Source organism: Thalassophryne amazonica, chromosome 11, assembly GCF_902500255.1.
Source record: "Thalassophryne amazonica chromosome 11, fThaAma1.1, whole genome shotgun sequence".
Classification (NCBI taxonomy): domain Eukaryota; kingdom Metazoa; phylum Chordata; class Actinopteri; order Batrachoidiformes; family Batrachoididae; genus Thalassophryne; species Thalassophryne amazonica.
The window spans coordinates 47804905-47818554 of record NC_047113.1 but is presented as its reverse complement, the minus strand read 5'-3'; positions in this window follow the sequence as shown (position 1 = coordinate 47818554).

Sequence of the window (13650 nt, the reverse complement as noted above, 5' to 3'; positions counted from 1 at the left end):
AGGCAGCTACAATTTTACACGTATTGCATACGATTACTGCTTCATGCGCAATTCGAACATATTTGTACTATGTGTGAAGGAGCCCTAATAAATTCTTCCTTTATAATGACCTCAGCACCATTTCTCCTCCCATCCACACTGTGGATACAACAGTTTGAAAACACAGCTGATGCTCCTGCACTTACTTCACTTCCACTGGATACTTGTACATAAATATGTCCATGTTTCTCCTCTCCATCATGTTGGCCAACTCCGTCCTTTTACCAGCCATACTGCCAGCGTATTAAGTCCTTACCCTCACTTCCACACTTCTAACTTTCCTGTTCTCCTGCTGCCTTCAGACACATTCTCCACCTCCTCTTCTTATTTGCCCAACAGTTGACCAATTTCTATTGTCACCATGTTGGACAACACCACCAGTAGTAGTCATTGTTAACGAGGGTCTAGACCAATCTGGTATGGAAATTCAATGTGTGATCTATATATTTGGTCTGGCAAAACTCATGCTGAGTTCCCTTCCTGACATTCATTTCACTTCCTGATACTCATTTATGCACACTTTGGAGCAGCACTCAGAAGGTACTGGGTGCGCACCCATCTGGCTGCCTTATAGGATTCATTGGATCTAAATCCAATAAAACATTTGAAAGATTTGGCTCTGCCATCACTAGGTTGTAATATTTCATGATGATTTAATCCAAATATCCACCCACTTTCACCCCGGTTCTCCACACTGTGGTGTGTGCAGCCTTGTAATGGAAGAAAGAAAAAATATATAAAGGTAACAACAAATCTAAGCTCCAGTATCTCTGAGAAGACACATCTGCTATGCATGTGAGGTGGTTCTAGTGTAAGTAGACTAAAACTCAGCTGCACTTCATGATTATATAATGTCTAATTTTCTTTGTAATGCACCAAAATTCACAGCACATTGAACACACACTGTGAACAACAAAATTCTATTTTCACTTTTCTCATGTGTGGTACACAATGGCAACACAAAGGCTCAACTAGTTGCAAAGAATCTGAATTTCCATCTCAGACTTAATCTGCTCGCGGTGCGTGGAGATTGGTGTCCAACCTCAGGGGAGTCCTGGCAATCCAACCCTCAAACAGTCTCTGGAGAGCAGAAATGTGCAACAGAACGGAAATCTCAACACTCTGAGCTCTCCCAGATTGCACTAAAAGAGTTTACAGAACACTGAGTAAGACGCGCAACAAGCATTGATAATGAAGTGAGTCCGACGGCATTACTTGGGCAATATTTGCAAGCAAATATGAAGCAAAATAGTCAATCCTCGTTGTAATTTACTCCCATGGTTTCAGCAGCAATGATCTTTGTGACCTGACCTGATGATGACCGTTACCTGTTGTAAGGAACTTTCACAATCTCCTGCAGATGCAGAGGGTCTGAGACAAAGAGCGCAGGAGGTCTGTTTATCTGAAGTGTGCAAGCAGATGTTGATGGCGACACAATTATTGAAGACAGACGGGACATGCCTAGGAGAGCTGATTGCCTCCACATTTCTGGTAAAAAGGGGGGTTTCAGAGGGAGCACACTGCAGATGACAGCATTATTTATAGATGAAAGAGGCTCCAAAACAGCGAGATCATTGCACAGATGAGACCGAGCCATTTGTGCACACAGCAGAACACAAGAGCGCTGCAGAACAGACAGGTGGCAGCGTTATTTTGTGACTTTCCTGCATCTCTCCTCTCAAACAACCAGCTACAGAAACACTATAATACAAAATAAAACATTTGCTTCAGAAATGTTTTGTTTCAGAAAACTCAAACAGCAAGGATCCAATTGCTACACATAAGGTAACACTCACAGGAGTAAGATATTTTTCCAGAGTGTAAGTTGCACCAGAGTATAAGTTGCAAAAAGGATATGCTCATACAGTAGTGTTCAGATAATAGTAGTGCTATGTGACTAAAAAGATTAATCCAGGTTTGAGTATATTTCTTATTGTTACATGGGAAACAAGGTACCAGTAGATCAGTAGATTCTCACAAATCCAACAAGACCAAGCATTCATGATATGCACACTCTTAGACTATGAAATTGGGCTATTAGTAAAAAAAAAAAAAAAAAAGTAGAAAAGGGGTGTTCACAATAATAGTAGTGTGGCATTCAGTCAGTGAGTTCATCAATTTTATGGAACAAACAGGTGTGAATCAGGTGTCCCCTATATAAGGATGAAGCCAGCACCTGTTGAACATGCGTTTCTCTTTGAAAGCCTGAGGAAAATGGACGTTCAAGACATTGTTCATGTTGTGTGGGCCGCCAGAAGAGGAGGTACTGCTGGCCCACCACCAGAGGGCGCCCTGCCTGAAGTGCGGGCTTCAGGCACGAGAGGGCGCAGTCGCCGCACAGGAGCAGCCAGGGTGACAGCTGTCATGCATCACCTGCAACAGCTGTTACCACTCATCTGATCAGCAGGGGAATATCAGCAGGACGACGTCTCCACCTCTTTGCCGAGATATCGTTCTACCTGGAAGGTAACGTACTCAGCTAACTGTGTGACAGTAAACCTTCTTGTGACTTTGTGCGTTGTAACAGACTTCTTTTCCAACGAGAGGTGGAGGTAGTTTTCCCTGCCGTGCGGATTGCTGGGTGCAAACGCGCCCGTCGTTTAATTATCTCTTTGTTCCTCGCCAGCAGTACCAGGTCCGACACGCGGAGGCAGTGGCCACCTGGGAATTCGGGACTTGGCGGCTCCAGTATTCCCGGGGTCTGGTGGCGGAGGAAATCGTGTGGTTCCGGTTCTACTTTGGACGGACGTCTCCTATCTTCGAGCTTGCCCACACGACACCTTTTGTGATTTGGCTTTTGTCCATTATTGTAATCTGTTGTATTTGTTGTGCCCATTCACAACAGTAAAGTGTTGTTATTTGACTTCCTCCATTGTCCGTTCATTTGCGCCCCCTGTTGTGGGTCCGTGTACCGACACTTTCCCAACAGGATATCTCGGCCAACGTCATGGATCCCGAGGGGCGTCAACCGGCTGTTGAACGGCCAATGGAAGAGCAGGGCGCACAGGCGTCTGCAGGAGGAATGATCGGTGAGTTGCAGCGAATCCTCACCGCTTTTACGGCTCGGCTGGATCTGATGACCGAGCAGAACGTCCTCCTTAACCGCAGGGTGGAGGCTCTCGCCGCGCAGGTGGAAGCGCGCCCTCAGGGCGCTGCTGCGGCTCCCCCTCCTGTCGATCCTGTGCGCAACAGTGACGTTCCACAGGTCGTTCAACGACCCCTCCCACCTTCCCCTGAAGCATACATAAGCCCTCCGATCCGTACGAGGGTTGTGTGGAGACATGCGCGGACTTTCTTATGCAGTGTTCGCTTCGTCTTCGCACAACGTCCCGTCATGTACGCGACTGACGCTAGTAAGATAGCTTATGTGATTAATCTGCTTCGCGGCGAGGCACGCGCTTGGGCTACAGCGCTCTGGGAGCAAAATTCGCGGCTCCTTCTGATATATGATGGGTTTGTGAGGGAGCTCCGAACAGTGTTCGATCACCCAAATAGAGGAGACACCGCTTCAACCGTGCTGCTGTCAATGAGACAGGGGCGCCGGAGCGCATCTGCTTATTCAGTCGACTTCCGCATCGCGGCTGCGAGGTCCGGCTGGAATAGCACTGCCCTCCGCGTCGCCTTCGTAAACGGACTGTCGTTAGTCCTAAAGGAGCACCTGGTGGCCAAGGACGAACCGCGGGATTTAGACGGGCTTATCGATCTCGTTATACGATTAGACAATCGGTTAGAAGAACGCCGTCGGGAACGAGACGAAGGGCGTGGCCGGGCACGCGCCGTCCCTCTCCCTTCCGGTGCCGACCGCGTTCCGCCCTCCCCACGCTCCACGGCCCCTACGCTCCGTGTGGTTACAGCTCCCCCTGCTGACGAAGCTATGGACACGAGCAGGGCCACATTTAGGGCACCAGAGAGACAGAGGAGGCTGGCCCGCGGAGCGTGTTTTGTCTGTGGCTCGATAGAGCATCAGGTAAGAGACTGCCCCAAGCGGTTAAAACACCAAGACATTCGAGACATTCACGTGGGACACACCCACATTGCCACACGACTCCCAGTTACAATCCTTTATGAAGATTTAACCCTGAGGCCCCAGCACTGGTGGACACGGGCTCTGAAGGGAATCTGGTAGACAGCAGATGGGCCAGGGAGATAGGGCTCCCTCTGGTGGCGCTTACCTCGCCTGTGCAGGTGCGGGCACTAGATGGCTCCCTACTCCCGCCAATCACAATATAAGACACCACCAGTAACTCTGGTGGTGTCAGGAAATCACCGGGAGGAGATAGAGTTTTTTGTGACTCCTGCTACCTCCCGTGTGATTTTAGGGTTCCCCTGGATGTTAAAACACAAGCCCCGGATCGATTGGCCGTCCGGGGTAGTGGTTCAGTGGAGCGAGACCTGCCATCGGGTATGTTTAGGTTCCTCGGTTCCTCCGGTTCCCAAGCTAAGGAGGAGGTCAGAGTCCCGCCCAATCTGGGGACGGTGCCGGTGGAGTACCAGGACCTTGTGGATGTGTTCAGTAAGGACCTGGCACTCACCCTCCCCCCCCACCGTCCGTACGATTGCGCCATTGATTTGGTTCCAGGCGTTGAGTTCCCGTCCAGCAGGCTGTACAACCTCTCACGACCTGAGCGCGAATCAATGGAGACCTACATCCGGGACTCTTTAGCTGCCGGGTTGATCCGGAATTCCACTTCCCCGATGGGTGCAGGTTTCTTTTTTGTGGGAAAAAGGATGGCGGACTACGTCCATGCATTGATTACAGAGGGCTGAACGAAATCACGGTTCGTAACCGATACCCGTTGCCCCTGTTGGATTCAGTGTTCACGCCCCTGCATGGAGCCCAAATATTCACGAAGCGAGATCTTAGAAATGCGTATCACCTGGTTCGGATCCGGAAGGGAGACCAGTGGAAGACGGCACTTCAACACCCCGTTAGGATCACTTTGAGTACCTGGTCATGCCGTTCGGCCTCACAAACGCCCCCGCGACGTTCCAAGCATTAGTTAATGATGTCTTGCGGGATTTCCTGCACCGATTCGTCTTCGTATATCTAGACGATATACTCATCTTTTTCTCCGGATCCTGAGACTCATGTCCGGCATGTACATCAGGTCCTGCAGCGGTTGTTGGAGAACCGGCTGTTTGTGAAGGGCGGAGAAGTGTGAGTTTCACCGCACATCTTTGTCCTTCCTGGGGTTTATCATCTCCCCCAACTCCGTCGCTCCTGATCCGGCCAAGGTTGCGGCGGTGAGAGACTGGCCCCCAACCCACTAGCCGTAGGAAGCTGCAACAGTTCCTCGGCTTTGCAAATTTCTACAGGAGGTTCATTAAGGGCTACAGTCAGGTAGTTAGCCCCCTGACAGCCCTGACCTCACCAAAAGTCCCCTTCACCTGGTCGGATCGTTGCGATGCCGCGTTCAAGGAGTTGAAACGGCGCTTCTCATCTGCACCCGTTCTGGTGCAGCCCGATCCTAGTCGCCAGTTAGTGGTTGAAGTGGACGCCTCGGACTCAGGGATAGGAGCTGTGCTTTCCCAGAGCGGGAAGACCGATAAGGTCCTTCACCCGTGTGCCTATTTTTCCCGCAGGTTGACCCTGGCCGAACGGAACTATGACGTCGGCAATCGAGAACTCCTTGCGGTGAAAGAGGCCCTTGAAGAGTGGAGACATCTGTTGGAGGGAACGTCCGTGCCATTCATGGTTTTCACTGACCACCGGAACCTGGAGTATATCAGGATCCGCGAAGCGGCTGAACCCCAGGCAAGCCCGCTAGTCACTGTTCTTCGGCCGTTTTGACTTCCGGATCACCTATCGTCCCGGGACCAAGAACCAGAGGATCGGATGCCTTGTCCCGGGGTACATGAAGATGAAGTCAAAGCGGAGTTGTCGGATCCACCGGAACCCATCATCCCGGAGTCCACTATCGTGGCCACCCTCACCTGGGACGTAGAGAGAACCGTCCGGGAGGCCCTGGCACGAAGCCCGGACCCCGGAACTGGGCCGAAGAACAAACTATACGTCCCACCAGAAGCTAGGGCTGCGTCCTGGACTTCTGTCACGGCTCCAAGCTCTCCTGTCATCCAGGGGTGCGAAGAACATGGCAGTTGTTCGGCAGCGCTTCTGGTGGGCGTCCCTAGAGGCGACGTCCGGGATTATATCCAGGCCTGCACCACCTGCGCCAGGGGCAAGGCTGACCATCGCAGGGCATCAGGCCTACTCCAGCCGCTGCCTGTGCCTCATCGCCCCTGGTCCCACATCGGCCTGGATTTTGTCACGGGCCTCCCGCCGTCCCAGGGCAACACCACCATCCTCACGATAGTGGACCTATTCTCCAAGGTGGCCCACTTCGTGGCCCTCTCGAAGCTCCCAACAGCCCAGGAGACAGTGGACCTCCTGGTCCACCACGTCGTCCGGCTGCATGGGATTCCAACAGACATCATCTCCGATCGCAGTCCCCAGTTCTCCTCGCAAGTCTGGAGGAGCTTCTGCCGGGAACTGGGGGCCACGGTGAGTCTCTCGTCTGGGTACACCCTCAGACCAACGGGCAAGCAGAACGGGTAAACCAGGAGGTGGAACAGGCCTTGCGCTGCGTGACTGCCGCGCCCCGGCCCCTGCGTATCGTCTGGGCAGGAGGTGTGGTTATCCACAAAGGAAATTCCCCTCAAAGTGGACTCCCCAAGCTACAGGACCGTTACATCGGCCCATTCAAAATCCTTAAGGTCATCAGTCCAGCCGCAGTGTTTCATGTGTCCCGGGTTAAACCACATCACACCTCACCCCTCTGTACTCCGGGTCCGGCGCCGCCTCCTGCCCGGATCATCGATGGCGAGCCGGCTTGGACTGTACGCCGGCTTTTGGATGTCCGTAGGATGGGCTGGGGCTTCCAGTATTTGTGGACTGGGAGGGGTATGGCCCCGAAGAACGCTCCTGGGTGAAGAGGAGCTTCATCCTGGACCCTGCCCTCCTGGCGATTTCTACCGCCGCCACCCGGACAAGCCTGGTCAGGCACCAGGAGGCGCCCGTTGAGGGGGGGGTCCTGTTGTGTGGGCCACCAGAAGAGGAGGTACTGCTGGCCCACCACCAGAGGGCGCCCTGCCTGAAGTGCGGGCTTCAGGCACGAGAGGGCGCAGTCGCCGCACAGGAGCAGCCAGGGTGACAGCTGTCACGCATCACCTGCAACAGCTGTTACCACTCATCTGATCAGCAGGGGAATATCAGCAGGACGACGTCTCCACCTCTTTGCCGAGATATCGTTCTACCTGGAAGGTAACGTACTCAGCTAACTGTGTGACAGTAAACCTTCTTGTGACTTTGTGCGTTGTAACAGACTTCTTTTCCAATGAGAGGTGGAGGTAGTTTTCCCTGCCGTGCGGATTGCTGGGTGCAAACGCGCCCTCGTTTAATTATCTCTTTGTTCCTCGCCAGCAGTACCAGGTCCGACACGCGGAGGCAGTGGCCACCTGGGAATTCGGGACTTGGCGGCTCCAGTATTCCCGGGGTCTGGTGGCGGAGGAAATCATGTGGTTCCGGTTCTACTTTGGACGGACGTCTCCTATCTTCGAGCCTGCCCACACGACACCTTTTGTGATTTGGCTTTTTGTCCATTATTGTAATCTGTTGTATTTGTTGTGCCCATTCATAACAGTAAAGTGTTGTTATTTGACTTCCTCCATTGTCCGTTCATTTGCGCCCCCTGTTGTGGGTCCGTGTACCGACACTTTCCCAACAGTTCAGAAGAACAGCATAGTTTGATTAAAAAGTTGATTATAGAGGGGAATACTTATACGCAGGTGCAAAAAAACTATAGGCTGTTCATCTACAATGATCTCCAGTGCTTTAAAATGGACAAAAAAAACAGAGACGCGTGGAAGAAAATGGAAAACAACCATCAAAACAGATAGAAGAATAACCAGAATGGCAAAGGCTCACCCATTGATCAGCTCCAGGATGATCAAAGACAGTCTGGAGTTACCTGTAAGTGCTGTGACAGTTAAAAGACGCCTGTGTGAAGCTAATTTATTTGCAAGAATCCCCCTCAAAGTCCCTCTGTTAAATAAAAGACATGTGCAGAAGAGGTTACAATTTGCCAAAGAACACATCAACCGGCCTAAAGAGAAATGGAGGAATATTTTGTGGACTGAAGAGAGTAAAACTGTTCTTTTTGGGTCCAAGGGCCGCAGACAGTTTGTGAGATGACCCCCAAAACTCTGAATTCAAGCCACAGTTCACAGTGAAGCATGGTGGTGCAAGCATCATGATATGGCATGTTTCTCCTACTATGGTGTTGGGCCTATATATCGCATACCAGGTATCATGGATCAGTTTGGATATGTCAAAATACTTGAAGAGGTCATGTGCTTATGCTGAAGAGGACATGCCCTTGAAATGGGTGTTTCAACAAGACAATGACCCCAAGCACACTAGTAAATGAGCAAAATCTTGGTTCCAAACCAACAAATTAATGCCTCGCAGATGTGAAGAAATCATGAAAAACTGTGGTTCTACAACTAAATACTAGTTTAGTGATTCACAGGATTGCTAAAAAAGCAGTTTGAACATAATAGTTTTGAGTTTGTAGCATCAACAGCAGATGCTACTAGTATTGTGAACACCCCCTTTTCTACTTTTTTTTTTACTAACAGCCCAATTTCATAGCCTTAAGAGTGTGCATATCATGAATGCTTGGTCTTGTTGGATTTGTGAGAATCTACTGAATCTACTGGTACCTTGTTTCCCATATAACAATAAGAACCTCAAAACCTGGATTCATCTTTTTAGTCACATAGCACTACTATTATTCTGAACACTACTGTATGTGTGTGTGTAGTCATAATTAAGTATGAGCTGCACTTTTATTCTGTATCTGTATGAAGAATTCACTTTTGAACACATTGTTTCCCAAGGGGCGAGTTTAATAACAGACAGCAATTCAGCATAGCACATGTGCACAGTAAAGCATGTACTGTTACTTAACATAAGGACTTAATAAGCAAGATGGACAAATAAACATGTAGCAGAAAACATATTGGATGTTATTTGATGCACAGATTGCAGACACACAGCACTGGAAACACTACAATTAAAAACAGGATTCTATATTATTATTATTATTTTTAATCAGCTCTTTAATTTGGGATTTTTTATGTATTGTACTTTGACTACTGGATTTTCTTTTGTTTAGTGCTTTCGCTCCTGGGGAAGGTCAATCACTCTAATATTTGATAGTGAGGTGCAGACGGGCACTCACTATCGCCAGACAAAGTTTGAACCGGATCTGATCTGGATTGTGGATTTTGTGTAGATTTGAATTTAATATTAAAAAGCCCATTTGGTGTACATTTTGCATTATATCGCAATCAAAAGTGCCTCAAACTGGCACTCTCAATGAATAGCCTAAGTGTTGTGGCTGGGGTGCCTGGCGTGCCTGGCTGGCTTTTGTTTGTCTTCTGTTTTCTGTCTTCTGTTTTTCCTTCCAGGTGGCATGCGTTCAGGACTGAGTGGATGTGTGGCTGAGTTATTAGGACCTCACCCTGATCACCTGAAGCTTGTCATGTGCAGCTCGTCAGGACTCACAGCTGTGGTGCATCTTTATGGATTGGGGCATGGTTGCATTTAAGTCTGGAGTACACAGTGTGTATTTGCCAGAGACTCGACCTTGTGACCAGACGGGTGAGATCGACGTCTAGAGAACCATCTCATCATCATGGATGCAGAGACCGTACCAGGTTTGATGCCATGGTCTGTGAAAGAGGAGGGGGTGAGGTCTCACGCTCGTCAGCACACTTCCTGAGGTACTTTAGGTTTTGTGACTAACATGAGTACAGTCAGTAAATGTGGTGTCCCTCACACCTTATTATATTGAGCTGTTATGTTAGTCGTTTAATCAGCTTCCACTGCAGTGGAGAATTGAACTGGGTGTTCCATGCCTGCAGGGTGGGAAGCTGATTGGTGATTAAGCCAGGAAGTGTTTGCTGTTTATGTACACCTTTGAGTGGTCTCTCTGTGTGTGGAGTGGTGGACTCACATGATGGTGTCTTCTTTCACAGACTCGGTTGGTCGCGGCCACCTGGGGGGTGTCGGCGGGGTCCTTGGTTCCGAACTGTTCTGGCTCCGGACCGTTTGTGCTGCTGGGAGCGCACCGTTCTTCCACCTCGCCAGACCGCACACTTATTTGTTTGTAATTTAGCACTCACTGTTATGTTATTAAATTCTGTTATCCTTTGAACCGTGCTCTGCTTATTTTATACTGGGTCCTGTCAAACGCTGGTCGGTTCTCCGACTGCGTCCGACACATAACACTAAGTTTGATCTGCATCTGATCCGTATTGCGGATTTAGCAGATATTTGATTCTTTTTAACACTAAAAAGCCCTTTTGATCTATATTTTGTATTATAATTTAGCTTATGAAAAGTCAGTTCTAACAGGACTTTGACCTTCAAATTATTTTCCAAGGTAAAAATTTGTGGAATTGGAAACTAGTGTTGGCGGAGGATTGTGCTCTATGAGCGCAGTGCTCTAGTTGTAAATGTGGTATCTGAAATGGGTGTTTCAAAATTGCTGTGATGAATGCATTTATTGAACAGTGGTGTCCCCCACCCCAGAAGATTTATTGAAATGCGGTTATGCCCCTGTACCAGCATCACATTTGCTTATGGAGTTTTCATCAGAGCACTTTGCAGTCACGTTCAGACACATTCCTGCACACCAGCTCCTCACAAATCTTTGCTTACACAAGGAGACCGCTGTGGAAGCACCACACCACATGTGATACAAACTGTTCAAGCAGTTTGCCAAGGTGCAGAGGGATAAGCTGTCGGACCTCAGAGACCACATTAAACCACAACAATCTGCCAGTACAGCAGCAGTTTCACAGCTGACAGGAAGAAAACACGACCATGTGGGTTTTTCTCCCCTTTGGTGTCAGGGAAAAGCCGTTCAAATCCAAACATCATTTATGATACATACGACTTCATCAGTGAAGACAGCGTTTCAAGGACATTACATTTATTTCATTATGATTCTTTTAAAATAACTACATTTTTCTTATGTGTTTCAATGCCTTTCCCAGTGTTGCATGGAAATATTTTCACAACCTCTAACATTAAGTGCTGCTGTCTAAAGTGTGGCCAACTGTAAAACAGCACAACTGTCTGAGACCATTAGGCACAATCAGTAACACGAATTGTGTTCAGTGATGTATTACAATTTAGATGTTGAACAAACTGAATTAAGAAAGAAAAAAAAACAGTTTTCAGAAATTTGGTATTTAAAATTTTGAATTTTATATATATATATATATATATATCTCCATCCATCCATTTTCTTCTGCTTTATATATAATATATATATATATATATATATATATTATAATTATATATATAGATAATATATATATATATATATATATATATATATAATATATATATATATATGTTTAACTAATCTTCTAGTAAGTTTATAATGTCTAGTGGAAAAACTTTGGTAATTATCACAAATTCAACCAATTCTGACTAGTTGAGAGGTGCAAACATATATAGGCTTACTAGGTATGTTACACTCATATAAGGAAATTTTACAATATGAAAGTCAAATCATCCATTTGTCAAAAACTGCTGTTCATAAACTGTCTGTCTATATAATACTCTATTCAATATCTAAGTACGAAAGTTTGCTATTGTTTTCTGTAGTCTTTTTAAGCTCTAACTGATGCATAAATATTTTTAATTTCATTCTCAAAATTAGGGTTATTTAAAGTAAGTAGGTCATCAATGTAACGGCAGGTATTACAAAAGGTTTTTGCTGACTGGTTATCTGTTTTAAGTTTATCTTTCATAATATATATTCATAATAAAAAAGGAAAAGGTTTGCTAAAAGTGGAGCACAGTCCTGTTCCCATAGGTATCCCTGGTGTGTTTTGGAAAATTCTGTTGCTGACCTCTATATAGATTGTCTATAAGGAATTCTATATGCTCAATCATATTTTCCTCAGTTACATTTTAATCACGTGTAGATGTTGTGTTAGACCAGTATGTAGTGCCATCATTTCTAATAACGATGTATTTAGAATGTTGAATGTTCATATACAGAGTGGAAAAATCAAAACTATCCAAATGTGTAGCTACTTTGTTTTGTTTAATTTTTATTTCAGGCTAGAAGTTAGCAGTTGGGATAATGGTTTAGTTGTACATGCATGAGAGGCTGCTATAAATCTACTACCTACCGCATTTTTGTGCATTTTTGGAAGCCAGGAAAAAAGGATGGGAAGTGTTTCATATCAGTATTAATTATAATGTTTAGTCATAAATTCTTGGTGTTTTGTTATAATGTCTTTCATGTGACTATTACAAGACATATATGTTTGTGGGTTGGTCCTATCACTAGTGTCAAGCTCTTTTAAAACTACATCTAAGTAATATTTTTTTGCAAACTATTAGGATATTGTTGCTGGCTTTATCTGCTGTTACTAAAACAAAACGTCTTTGAAAGTTATTTAGGTATTCAAGGCAAACCTAACAGTCTGACAGTACATGTTTTTTTGTCATGATGTACAGAATTTGAAGGTAAGCAATGTGACATTTGACTTGTTCCAGTTTATCATTAAAAGTAAATGTCTACATTAAACAAAGTACCAGGTATCTGGATATACAGTTGTATGCAAAACATTTTTCCTTTATAAATCATAGGTTGTCTGGTTCAGAGATTTCAGTTAACTATATCATATAGCAGACAAACACACTGATATTTGAGAAGTGAAATGAAATTTCTAGTATTTACAGAAAGTGTGCAATAATTATTTAAACAAAATTAGGCAGGTGCATAAATTTGGGCACCCTTGTAATTTTATTGATTTGAATACATTTAGCACTAATTATTGGAACACAAAATTAGTTTGGTAAGCTCACTGACCATTGACCTCCTTACACAGGTGAATCCAGTCATGAGAAAGGGAATTTAAGGTGGCCATTTGCAAATGTTTCTCCTCTTTGCATCTCTTCTAATGAGTGGTAACATGGAAGCCTCTAAACAACTCTCAAAATGACCTGAAAACAAAGATTGTTCAACATCATGGTTTAGAGGAAGGATACAAAAAGCTATCTCAGAGATTTCAGCTGTCAGTTTCCACTGTGAGGACCATAGTGAGGAAATGGAAGACTGCAGGCACAGTACTAGTTAAGACAGGCTAGACAGTACTAGTTAAGTGGCAGGCCAAGAAAAATCTGAGATAAGCTGAAGCAAAGGATTGTGAGAACAGTCATAGTCAACCTACAGACCTGCTCCAAAGACCTACAACATGATCTTGCTGCAGATAGTGTCTCTGTGCATCGTTCAACTATACAGCACACTTTGCACAAGGAGATGCTGTATGATGCTGTGATGCAGAGGAAGCCTTTTCTGCATACATTTGGACAGCCAGCTTCATTTTAGAATAAGGTGCTGTGGACTGATGAAACTAAAATTGAGTTATTTGGACACAACAAAGGGCGGTATGCATGGCTGAAAAAGAACACAGCATTCCAAGAAAAGCACTTGCTACCTACAGTTAATTTGGAGGTGGTTACATCATGCTGTGTGGCTGTATGGCCAGTGCAGGTACTGGGAATCTTGTTAAAGTTGA